Source organism: Ambystoma mexicanum, chromosome 10, assembly GCF_040938575.1.
Source record: "Ambystoma mexicanum isolate Mex_15411 chromosome 10, UKY_AmexF1_1, whole genome shotgun sequence".
Taxonomy (NCBI): domain Eukaryota; kingdom Metazoa; phylum Chordata; class Amphibia; order Caudata; family Ambystomatidae; genus Ambystoma; species Ambystoma mexicanum.
The window spans coordinates 1,399,466,337-1,399,479,473 of record NC_090932.1 but is presented as its reverse complement, the minus strand read 5'-3'; the positions used below and the strand labels follow the sequence as shown (position 1 = coordinate 1,399,479,473).

Genomic DNA, 13,137 nt, shown 5'->3' with positions numbered 1-13,137 from the left:
GCACGTGGACTGGATTGGACCAGTCCTGTGGCAGCACGTAATTGTTTTGGTTTTTGTATCAGCGCTTTTGCTTTTCCTTGCATCATTTTTTGATCTCCAGAGCCTCCAGTGCCTCGCTTACCCTGATGCATGTTGGATGCAACTGGTTTCAGCATGTGTGTATCCTTTAAGGGCTCCTTTCCAGATTCTGATCCTAATGCACTCTGCCTTGAGTGCTTGGGGTCTGATCACCAGTGGGATGTCTGCCCAGCTTGCAACGCCCTAACAAATCGTTGGCTTAAGAATCAGCTGTCCATGTGGCAAGAGATTTTTTATCGCAGTCTCCACCGGATCAACTGATGGAATTTGTTCACTGAAAGTCAAAACCAGAGATGGTAAGTGCCTTATTTTCTAGAGCACCCCAATATGGGAGATCCCATGTAGGGAGGGGTCAATTGGGCTCTAGTACCGGTTCCCGCCCCGAGCATCCTAGAGCTACCGTTGCACACACTGAGTTGCTGTCAGGCCCTCTGGGGACAAGTGACGCAGGGCTTCATTGATTTTCTACCAGGCTAGGGCCCGATTGGCTGCACAGTGCTGTTACTGGATCTAGGCTCGAGGGGGTGCCCATATGCAGCTAGACTACTGTGTCTAGACCCAAGGGTGTCAAACCTCCTGGGGGTCCCCCTATGTCTCCAGACGCACAGAACCCTAGTTAAAGAGCAGTAAACAGACTAAGTCCCAAGACTCTGCGCCGAACCCAGCTCTCCTGTGCATTCCTCTATAAAGGCCATCTAACAAAATGGCGTCCAAGCACACTTCCTCAGGGGACAAAATGGTGGCAGGACAAGATAGCGTGGCAGCATCCGAGCAGGAAGCACATTCCTGTAGATCGTCTATTCACAAATGGCGCAATCAGCCGGCAGACCACAACAGGGCAACCAGTTGGTGCCAACGCAGGGAGTGGTCATTGGTGCAAACGCTATGGTGTATCTCACATACCACCTCGTTGGCATCCTTGAGATCTTCTGAGGCAGCGTTCCAATAGTCCAGGCAGGGACGGGCAGGTCTCCAATGGCTACATGCACTCCTACAGCTGTGGCCCAATCTTCCATGCAACACTTCACTCGAGTGGCTTGCAAACAAAGATTCTTTGAGAAATGTATGAGGTTAATGAAATCCCAGCAAATATCAGGAATGCTAAAACATGTAATTAAAGCGGTAATCCTGCAAGTGCAACTCCAGTGATACCAGTCGCCCCTCCAACTCCAGTAACAGTAGTGACACCTATTCAGCCATTGTCCTCTCCCCTCTGCCTCAACCGGTGAGTATACCTATGGTCCCTTTGATGCCTGCACAACCAACAGAAGCCATGCATCTGCAGTTCCCTCCAGCAACAGGTGAAAGCCAATCCCTCAGGGATCAAGGCCTGTGCCACACTGTAACATGCATTGCCAAAACCGACCTAAACTGAGAGTGACATCAAGGCAAGTGAAATTCGATAATCCCATAACAAGAAACCTCGAGGAAGGGAGTTGTAAACCACACTACCAACAGCCAAGAGGTTTTGTTGAAGAAAAACAGATAGAGCAGGAGAAAAGCCCTCTTTGGGACAAGAAACAAAGGGGAGAGAACTATAAGTTGCATTGCCCATGGCAAACAGATCCATGTGAAAACTGTTGTCTTTTTGTGTAGCATGTTGGAGAAAGAAACTGTATGCCATTTGTGTTAACAAGCCTTACCACAGAATACAATGTGTGGAAGTAGGAGTTGTGTTTATCCTGGCAGGAGAGTAAACCAGAAAAGGAACACTTAGTGGTAGTCCTGGTAGGACCAGGAAGAAGATAACTTGAAGCTTAATGAATGTGGTATAAGGTTTTAACAGAGAAGAAGTGGCAATTCTATGAATGCGTTTAATGAACTATGACAGAAAAGAAGTTGTAATGCCATTATTGTGTTTGATAAACTGTGGCATAACCATCCTGACTAAGAAGTTGTTTCTAAGGAGGAAATATTGTTTGATCTACAGAGACCAATTGTTTTGACTTTTGACTGGTGGAGTAAAGAGAAAGTAAAGTCGTTTTTCCAAGTACAGAATATTTCGAATGAAAGTAACCTTTATTTTTACTTGAAGTAAAACTTGGTTTGTGATAGGAATTTTACTGAAACTGAACTTTAATTGGACAAACCTCAATTATTCCAGGGGAACGGGATCCAACTCTGGTCTCAAAGATTCTTGGTTATAACTTTTGTGTTTGAATTTCAATGTTGTTTTTGTGAAGTTAAATCACCAAATGATTCCTGTATGGTTTGTTGTGGGTATTAGTGTAAAGGACAGGCATTTTCATACTTTAGGTCAGTTTTCTTTAGATTTAGTTTGTTAGGTAGGGAAACCTCTGTTAGGCTAGGGAAAGCTAGGCCTTTGTCTCACCCATTTATTATTTAATAAAATGGCGACTTGTCACAAACGTATACCTAAGTGTCCGTTTCATGTCTGACTCCTCACACAACATAAACTGTAATTAATCCTCCCATTGGGCTAGGTCAGTTGTAGTTGCCCATACAGTATGGCGGAAAGGAGATGGGATGTAGGAGTAAGAAGAAGCTACTCACCGTAGTGACTAATGTTCTCCAGTCCATAGTTCCCTTTCCTACATATGACCCTCCATCCTTCCCCTTAAAAATGTAAGTGTAGCCTAGGCTGGGGCCTCACCTCTGCGTGAAAGGGGAACTAAGGTGAGGTGATGGAGGGTAGGGCTAGCATACCGTGGTCACGCCCAGAGCTGCGCCTCCACATGCTCTTAATTTAAAGGGGAAATGTGCATTTTTGAGGGGCAAAAGGTTCTGCTTCCGTCGCTGTCGCTATACAAGGAAGCCCATACAGTATAGAGGAAAGGTGACAGTGCACTAGGAATACATTAGTCACTATGGTGAGTGCATTTATCTTATTACAGATCCTGCTTCTAAGCAGAATCCGGCATGAAGCTATATATAAAAGTGTGCTATTATCATTCTTCCTTCATTCCTGAAATGCAAAACTGGCATTACCAGAAGCCAGATATAAGTCGCATCTATTTAGGCAAGTGTGACACGAACTAAAAAACCATAGTACCCAAACACAAGTAGGAAATGTGGCTTGCTGTGTTAGAAGTGTAAGGTAGAAAATCAATTTTGCAGTTGATAGTTGGCAGAGACTTTAAGTGCGTCTTCAACCCCATGTTTGATTAAACATTGTCACCAGTGGACGGATTTTCCTGTTGGTAGAGAAGATTCTTCAGAAGTTCTCCTTACTAGAAACATGGAGATTCTTCAATCAGCGGAAGCAAGATTACACATGCTGCTCTGCCTCTCATAGGGGCTACTCTAGTATCAACATGCTCCTGCTGTCCTCTACATTAATATCCAAGTTAACATCAGTGGAAATTGGGCAGAGATTAATTTCAGACAATACCCCTGTGATTGTAGGCTTCCATCTGGTAATGCCTCTGAAAGCCAAGAGTAAACCCTGGCGATTGTATAACCTTGCATTGCACAAAACATAATTTCGAAACCTCACTGTAGATACCTCTCTCTAACTATTTTAATGAAAGCCATCGGGGGGCATGAACTTTAACCTCACTGTAGATACCTCTCTCTAACTATTTTAATGAAAGCCATCGGGGGGCATGAACTTTAACCTACTATGGGACGCAGGGAAGATGTTCCTAAGTGGAGAAATCATACAACATGGGCGTACACTAAATCCTGGGCCATACAACCCCAGAGATTTGATGAAGAGCTGAAACTGCAGCAAGTCACACATAAGCAGAGAAACTCTATAAAATCATTTTGTGAACTAAAATTGGCCAGATCACAACAGGAATCGTACCTTCAACTAAGCAACAAAATCCCTTCTTTATATGACTGTTTTCCTATACAAAAGGAAACAAAGCAAAAAGGATAGTTGGTTCTAAATCACGTTACTTATCAACGCAAAACTTCATTGCCTTCCTTAGAGATGGTCAGAACCGTACAATATTTACAGAAAGAGGGAAAAGGGAGATCACGGAAAAAATCCACAGGGAATTTGCAGCAGAGCTCTCAGTATATCTGAGTAGACCTGCAGCCAGCCTTTTGATCAACCGTAGAATTACACCAAGATCCCCCAAAGCGATAAGGAAGACCGGGAACGGCTCTCAAACCGAAAGATGTATAACAGACTATTACTTACTGTCAGGGTAAAAAAGACTCTGTACCTATATGGGTACTCAAAACGTTGTTATATGGTTTTCAAACACTCTTTGCTACCCTTTTTTGTCACCCTGTATAATTAATTCCAAGGATCTGGCTCGGTAACTCCATCAGTGGCAGAATCAGCCACAGTCCTCAGACTGTTCTTCCTACTGCCCGATATCCCTCCTCAATGAGGATGCAAAAATGATAGCCATACGTTTAATGAGGGTGCTTCCACAATTGATAGATTCTGACCAGTCTGGCTTGATCCTGGGCAGAGGCACCCATGATAATTTTAGAAGGGTGGTTGATCTGCTGTAACTGAGAACTCAGCAATGTTATGTAATCCTGGCGCTTGACGCCAATAAGGCTTTTGGTAGCCTTAACTGGACATACCTAGAAGGTGACTTGGCCCACTCATGCTTTGGCCCAAATTTTAGCAGGGTGATAATGGGTAATTTTACAAAAACCACACCAAATAGAACATTAATGGCAACTGGTCCAACCCTATTCAGTTACAGAGAGTAGTGCCTCTACAGGGATGTCCACTGATTTTTGCATTGGCTTTGGAACCCCTTCCCTATTTGATTAGTCAAAACGTCTGGATTAGGGCGATACCGTTTCAAGGGACGCTTCATAAATTAGCCCTATAAACAGATATCATCATGTTCCTGGGTGAACCCCGGTCTTCATTACCTCATTGATGTCCACATTAGATAGTTTTAGAGACATTTCGGGTTGCCAATATAGCACCACTGAGTCAGTTGGCATGAATGTGACAGAAACCCCAGAAACACTAGAACTCCTTGTGAAATCATTCCCATTTAAATGGGCCACTGATTCGATAAATTACCTGGTGGTCAAAATAACACCAAAACATCTGTGTCTATACAGGAACCTAGGCCAAATTTATGGGCAACAACTGCTGAGATTAAATGGAGTTTACAGGATATATCATGGCTAGCACATGTATAGTCGGTGAAAATGTCGCTCCTCCCGAAACTGCTACATGTTTTTCAAGCCTGCCAATCCTGATTCCAAATAAAATGGTCAAACGAGTACAAGGAGAAATGCTTAAATCCATTTGGGCAAAAAAGTTGCAGAGGATCTCCTCGAAAATGCTTCTCTGCACAACGGTCCAGGGTGGATTGGGTGTCCCAGATATATGCTGCTACTCAATTGCATCCCAAATCAGCCATTCCCTGGATTGGCCAATCCCCCAGAGCGATCAGAATTGGGTAGACTTGTAGCACGGAAGAAGCTGTATACCGCCATCACATCTCCCCTTTTCCCCCCATGGAAGATGAAACAATATGGAAGATGCAACTACCCTCGACTTGTTCGACTTAAAAATATTGTAAATGGCTGAAGAGTGCCTTGGGCTTGGGTCCACTGACTCTGGTTGACCAGAACCCTGAGTTTACCCTGGGGATGCGCAAAGGGACCTATGCTAAATGGGAAGAATCTGGTCCTCTAATGCTTGGACAGCTATCTCGGGCAATAGAGCTCATAACTTTTGCCCAAATCAAGGAACAATTTCAATCTCCTCACTTGCATTGTTTTGTTACATTTGGGAGCAGGCACGAAAGCTCAACTTTCACAGTACTGAAGGCATGTCTATATAAGATCCACTATCGTTGGTATATAATCCCCGGCAGGCTGCATCAACTATTCCCTAGCTCATCTAGATTATGCTGATGCAAATGCGGCAGCTATGGAGACCAAGACCATATGTAGAGGCATTGTCCCACAGAACAACTATACTGAAAGAAATTATTGGCTGGATCAAAGTGATAGTGGGCACTCTGGCTGATCAGATGAAGGACGCAGACTCTCGGAGGACATTTTCAAGATGATATTATTAACTAACTATATGAAGTCCTAACTGTTCCTGTCGCTATGGTTATTCACTACTGTGGAGAATCCTTTGGATCCCCCACTAAGACCATGCCTAAAGTCTCCTCCTAGGGGGCCAGGAGAGGGCAGACTCTTTCTGATCCCAGTCCTGTGGGTGGCGTACTGCAGGAGGATCCCCCGGGTGGAGACAAGACCCAGGGCGGTGGGGAGAATTCACGAAGTGAGATGAAGTAGTTCTCCTTGAAGAGGAATGCTCTTGACATGGGATTAGAGGCGGTGTTGGCCTATTGCCATTTTCATACATCTCAACCTTCTACTGAGCGCAAACTCTAAAGGCGTAATCCAGCAAGTCTTTTGTACCCCTAAAAACCCATATCCTCCCCAATACCAAAGGAATGATGGAAATGTGAACTTCGACTCTTCAAAGGTAAATGCGCTTTAATCCCTCTTCTAATATCACAAGAAGAAAAATCATCTTTTAAACTTTCACAGAAGTAGGAAAAACGAATTTACCAAAAATGAACTACATGTCCCAGGATCCCCCTGGGACTGTGAAGAAGAGGAGGGCTGTAGAGGCCAAGGACAGGCAGGAAGGCAGTTTTGTAAGGTCCGGCAATTGGCTCCAAGGTCCCGCGCACCTAAAGCCAATTAACCCACCTTAAAGGGACATAAGAGGCTGCATAGCAAGGAAGCAAGCAGTAGAAAAGCTGGAACAGGAGCTGGGAGGTCAGTGGCAGTAGCAGAAGTAGAAGCAGAGCACGAGGCTTGTAGTTCACTAGGAAGTGTAGGTGCCTTTCCCCGGCTTACTACGTGTAAGAGAAAATAAAATAACCAACACAACCCCTGTCGGGGAAGGAGGCACTGAGAACCGGCTGCAAGAGTTCAAAGGATGGTTTGTTTCTCCAGCTAGGAAATAACCCCAAAAAAACCCCAAAAAACCATTTACATCATCACTCATATATATATATCAATTAAAGTAACTCTATCAAAAAATACTAAATGGACGCGATTGGCCAGGTGGTGTGGTGCTGTAGGTGTGGGTGGCATCTCTTCCTTCTGATTGGCTGAGTGGCTGACGAGATGATGGACGTCAAATATCTTGTGCTCCACGCAGGTCAGGGTCCGGTCACTGTGGTTACTACCTAAACTAATATGTTGCATTCGTAAAGCACTAAATAACAAATTATCTAAACATTTTATACTTCTTTTCATATTTCTACACAAATCACACATAGTATTTATTGTCAGTGCAATTGGGTCATTTGTGGCTTTAATTGGAGGCCTTGACCTTTATTGTGCATGTAAAAAGAGTCAAGCTGTGTTTCACATATTTCCTAAGCTTTAGACCTATTAGTATAAGTAAAAACATATATTGTGGCAAAGTGCTTAAGGTTAGTAGTGGGTGTGTTGGGTGGGTTTCGCCGCGCAGTCGAGGGTCTGGCACTTGAAAGAAATATCTTACAGGGAGCGCAGGGTCAGGATGGCAATAAATTACTCTAAATGGGGGTGGGTGGCTTGCAAGTTTATGGGGACGAACGAGCAAAAAGCGCTTAGCTCATCCTGGTTCACATGCTGGTTCTCATGCTGGCAGTGATCTCAGAGGAAGAAAACTGGATCATATTGGTTGATGCAACTTTCTCCAGCTTCAGCATGAAAATGGGAGCGCAGAGCTTTCCTTCGCAGGGGGAGTGCAAGGGTGGGGGCCAGCCAGCTGCCGGCGCACCTTGTGTGTGCCTCTGTCCTTGGCTGTTGCGGTGGAAGGGGGAGCTGAGCCTTGCTGTACTATCGCAGTGAGGCCTGTTTACCCAAAGTTGGAGTCGAAAGGGGGCACAAAAGATGGATGCCCCGTGTCCTGCTCAGTAGTCCCATCTATGTAGCGGTCAACCGTGGTTAACTTTACATAAGGGCAAGGGGCAACCCCACTGCCGGAGGCACATGGTCCAAGTCCCGTACTGAGGAGTGTGCGGCGCGAGGGGGCCTGGGGGCTCCTCACTCCCATACATTCCCCCCTTTCGTTACATCTAAAGTAACAAACTACTTATCTCGTTCTTTCCGTTCTCCCTTCGGTAGCGCTCAGCTTCAGCCACAGCCTCATCCCAAGCAGGTGTACCCTTTATTGGCATCCATGCTTTGCACACACTTCTTAAGCTGTTACCCCTTCTTGCGTATTCTTCTGGGGTGACCATTAAGTATATCCCACCATCCCCATCCAAATCTATCCAAACCTCGTGATACCACAGCAAGTCCTTTGGTTCTTTAATGGTAGTGTGATGTAGATTATCAACCACGTCCCCATACTGCCTATAGATGGCAGTCATTCTATACTGCGGTGTGGTGTATTCTCCAGTTTGTACTTGGGCATCTATCAGAGTAGCCACCGTTGTCTGTCGGCCCACTGTTACCATCATCATCACTGAATTAGGCATATTATTTTCACAGCATCTTAGTCCCAGTTGGCACACACAGAATATTAGGAGAAGAAAGACAATAATGAGAATGAGTATCTTTGCTGCTATGTTCACCCATGATGGTATCCAGCTGAACAAATTGTCGAACCACGTGCTGTTGTCTGCTCCACCTTCCGTTCTCATTCTTTCTCCTAAATTATGCACTGCTGTTATCACATGTGACAGTGTCCCGTTATCAGCATCTGAAGTAGGTACGAACGTGCAGCACGCCTCCCAATATTTTTGCAAACACCGCCGTCTATCGCCGTGATAAGATCTAAGACATATCTGTTTTGCATAGTCATCAGGCGCAGTGCACGGAGCTCTATTTTTATGATGTTGAATCCTTCTTCAGTGTCGTTAGCCAGCTGGATGAGCTCCCAGCGTGTTATCTGCAGCCATTTCGCGTTTGTGCTGGCTTGAACGCCTGGTGCTAGAAATTATGCAAAAAATGTCTCTGCAGATGAGAAAAGTTTGTACTGCTGCGGGATTTCAGCAAGGAGTTCTGACGATTTGAAAGAAATATAATTGGATCTTTTTCTGCGTGACAACTTGGTTCTCAATGTTTCTTCTGACAATAGTTTGTATGCTGGGGGCTCCGTGATTGTCTCATCGGGCGCTGTCGATGGTTCAGCCGATTGCCCTGCTGCCGATATGTCAGCCGATTGGCCTGCTGTCGAACTGTCAGCCGATTGGCCTGCTGTCGAACTGTCAGCCGAAGGCCTTGCTGTAAACTGAAAGTGGCTCTCTGGTATCACCATTAGTGCTGAGTGAAGTGTGGCTAGGGCACAAGTGTCCCTCCAGGATGCTGGGAGATGCAGGTAAGCTCGTTTGCCACAGATCCAGTATATGTCCATTAATGCGGCAGTGCCTTTTTTCATATCTGGTATTATTAAAGTCTTATTGCACTGCTGTGCATTTCCCATATTCGCCTTCCCTTCTCCGTGGAAGCAAAGTTCGTGCGGTATTTCCTTTTGAGTCTTTATGGGTCTCTCCAGTGGTGTGACCCATGTCAGCTTGGTGATATGCTGTGACCAGATGGGGATGCACGTTTCTTTTACCCACTCGTATGTTTCGTCTGGCAGCCCTCGAAGCCCCTCAGCTTTGCATTCAATTGTTTCATCATGCCACTTGTTGTCTGCATACCTTGTCCCTTTTATGATGAAAAATGGCTCTTGGCGGCAGATTACTCCTTGTCGTCTGCTGGTGCATGTTTGTTCTTTTCCAATTTTTCCATGGTGACTGTGTGTGCCTGAAATGTCGTTTTTATTCTACACAGCATCAGATGAATCAAACATTGGGCCTCAGACAAGGGTACTTTCTGTGGAATTAACATTTTTGGGGTTCCAGTTGCATGAGGAATAAGTGAGCACACGTAGCAACTTTCATTACTGGCTTGCTTTGCTGCGGTGCTCATGTATGAATACCATTTATTTGATTGGTCAGGGTGTCGGGGGTCCTCCATTTCATCTAACCCCAGGTTGTGATAAATATCATATCTGTTTTTTCCCGCCCCCCCCCCTTTTTCTCCTCCCTCTTTTGTTTTTTAATTGGGTACCAACTCGTTGATATTGCAGCGGGAATATTCTGGACCATGCATCATCAATGTTGTTCATGGTGACATGTGTGTATTCAGTAGTGGTTTCTGGTGCCGTGTGTGTGTGTTTGCATGCTTGTATTTCTGGAGTTAGTCAACCAATAGTAATCGTCATTTACATCCCATCCAGGCTCTATTTCTTTGGCCATAGTATTACTCAACAATGGGATAGCAGTTTTGTTTTCATGCGATGGTTCATAGGGTGGCGTTGTATTTATACTATTCGATTCAACGTTAGAAGTGTTCTTCCAAATGGTTGTTACTCCAGTTCATATTAGTTTAGACCCTGGTTTTATCATGTTAGCCCCGCTCCCCCCTCTGTTCATTTCATTTGCCACAAATAAAACAACGTTATACCAAATAAAATAAAACATCATTATTGCAAATATTATGGCAGCATATTTTATAACGCATTCCACATTGCTCAATCTACTGGCCCTAGTGGCATCCCTATTTCTATCTAACATTTCAGCCTGCTCAGCCGTTTCATCGCATTGGCTCATGTTGAACCTATGTGGGCGAGACAAATTCGTTAAGTCATCATGAAAAGAAACATATTTGCAATTGTTCATTCTTTTTCATCTTTTGCTTAGTTGGGCATTTAACAGTTTCTTTCCATTTATCATAAAAACAATGAGGAAAAATAACATAAATCATATGAGAGTAAGAGAGAAAAAAGGGAAAGAGAGGGAGACAGACAGAATATGTAAAAAAAAACATTTTGCTTTTCTACTATACTTTTCCTCTCTTAGTTGCAGTTTTCATCATGTCAGACTGTGTTAGCAATGCCATCCACAGTCTGTTTCATTTTGTGGGAGTGCAACACTGCGTGCCCTTCTCACGTCCGAGATGCACCCAGTATTTCAGTCCCTTCACCTTAACTGCAGTTGGTGTGCTGTACACCACTGTGTATGGACCATGAAATCTTGGTGAATTCCACCTTCTTACAAAACTTCTAACATAGATGTGTTCCCCTGGCATTAATGGCCCCTCCGGGCTATCTGCTGCTGGCATGGAGGTGTCTGTTGCTACATCTTCAGTAAATGGCGGAGCAATTTGTTTTGCTATGCTGCGCACTGCGCACGTTAGCTGTGCTAGGTATTCCTTAAACTCTTCCCCCAACACTGTGGCAGCCCTGTGTGCATCAGACGCCCTCCTAACAGGAGAGAGCGGCGTGTGCATTCTTCTCCCCGTCATGATTTCGTGGGGGCTCAAATGGTGATCCTTGCATGGTTGATTTCTGAGTTGAAACAGTGCTAGGGGCAGACAATATATCCCATTTTTTTCAACGTGCTGCATAATTTCGATAAATTACTTTTGAGCAGCCCGTTGATCCTATCCACAACTCCATTGGATAATAAATCGAACATAATTCATGTTTCACCCCCAGAAGGGAGGTTACTTCATTGAAAAGATCATTCACAAAGTGCGTGCCGTTGTCTGAACGGATCACGTCACAGATTCCCCACCGCGAGAATACTTCTCGCACAAGGAACTTGGCAGCACATTTTGCATCAGGATGGGGACATGGGCCCGCTTCCACCCACTGTGAAAAAAGGCATACCACCACAATCAAGTATCTCGCTGCATTACATCTTTCTCCCATATCGGCGTAGTCGATATGTAATTCTCTGAATGGACCTGTAGGGCGTGGCAAAGTGCCACGCAGAGTTCGTAATGTCATTCCTGAATTGTAAGTTTGGCATGTAGTACATTCAATCACAAATTTAGACAAGTATTCGTGCAGATTGGGAACAAACCAATCCTCCTGAATGTCTGAGGCGATGTGTTGTTTTGCAACGTGAGCTGGGAAGTGCAGTTGTTGGAACGCTACTTCTAATAATTCTACAGGCATCACTACCTTGCCTGTCGTTTCCTGTCTCCAAATGAGATCTGTGGCTGATTGTTTACACCCTCGTTTGCCCCACAACTCCTGCTCTTCCGGTGGGGCCCTTCTCTAGAGTTCTATCAATTGTGCTATGGGCGTGTTACTGTATGCTTCTGCTGGTTGTTCTGCTGTGGCTGTTTTTGCAACGTACTCTGATGTTGGTGTCTTATTGAAGTACGAGGCCTCCTTCGCTGCTGTGTCGGCTGCCGCTTTCCCCAATGAGACCGCGTCTGTTTTATTGGTATGGGCTTGGCATTTAACCACTGCCACTACCGATGGCTCTGCTAAAGGTTCTATTAGTTCATTTAGCAACGTGGCATGTTGTACGGGGGACCCGTCTGCTCTTCTGAACCCTCTCCTTCGCCAACGTGATAGCCCTGAGTGAACTGGTGTGGTGGCGTAAGCTGAGTCTGAATATATTGTTACTGCACAATCTTTGGCTGTGTGTAACGCGCTGATTAGTGCAGTTAGTTCAGCTGCTTGTGCAGAGTAGTGTGAGGGGAGGCGCTTTTGAACAATCACTTCGTATGTGTCTTCTTCCATGCGCACTACTGCCATCCCAACATGTTTCTCTCCTGTCTCTGAGTTTATGGATGCTGACCCGTCTATGAAATAGATTTCTCCTTCTGTAAGGGCATTTTCTCTTGCTTTGGGAATGTCATCGCCCTCTCCCTCATACGTGCTACAATCGTGTTCCTGTAAATCTTCAGTTGTGCATGGCTCTGTAATGAATGTGTCTGGGTTCACTGTCTTGCATCTGACCACGTGTACATTTGGACTGGATATTATTATTTCATAAGCAGATGCTCTCTGTGTTGTGAGAGTAGATTTTTATCTTTCCAAGATAGCAAATAATGAGTGTTCCGCATGTAGTGTCACTGAACATCCCATTACGATCGTGGCACTTTTCTCAATGGCGAAGGCCACTGCAGCGAGGGCCTGTTCGCAAGTGAAATGTCCCTGCATTACTGCTTCTAATATTCCACTGTAGTATGCTAATGGTTTGTGGCCTAGCGATGTCTTTTGTGTCAATACTGCTGTCGTCAATGTTCCATTGCTGTGTGAAAACAGGAAAAATTCCCTTTCATAATCTGGATTTGCAAGGACTGCAATACGGTCTTTTAATCGGGAGAATTGGGCAATTGTCTCATGTGTCC

General features: G+C 44.9%; 1 protein-coding gene across 3 annotated transcripts in view; it reads left to right on the top strand.

The window, feature by feature from the left end:
- Positions 1 to 13,137, top strand: part of UBE3B (ubiquitin protein ligase E3B) — a 2,019,282-nt gene that overhangs the window by 874,891 nt on the left and 1,131,254 nt on the right. The window lies entirely within an intron of this gene.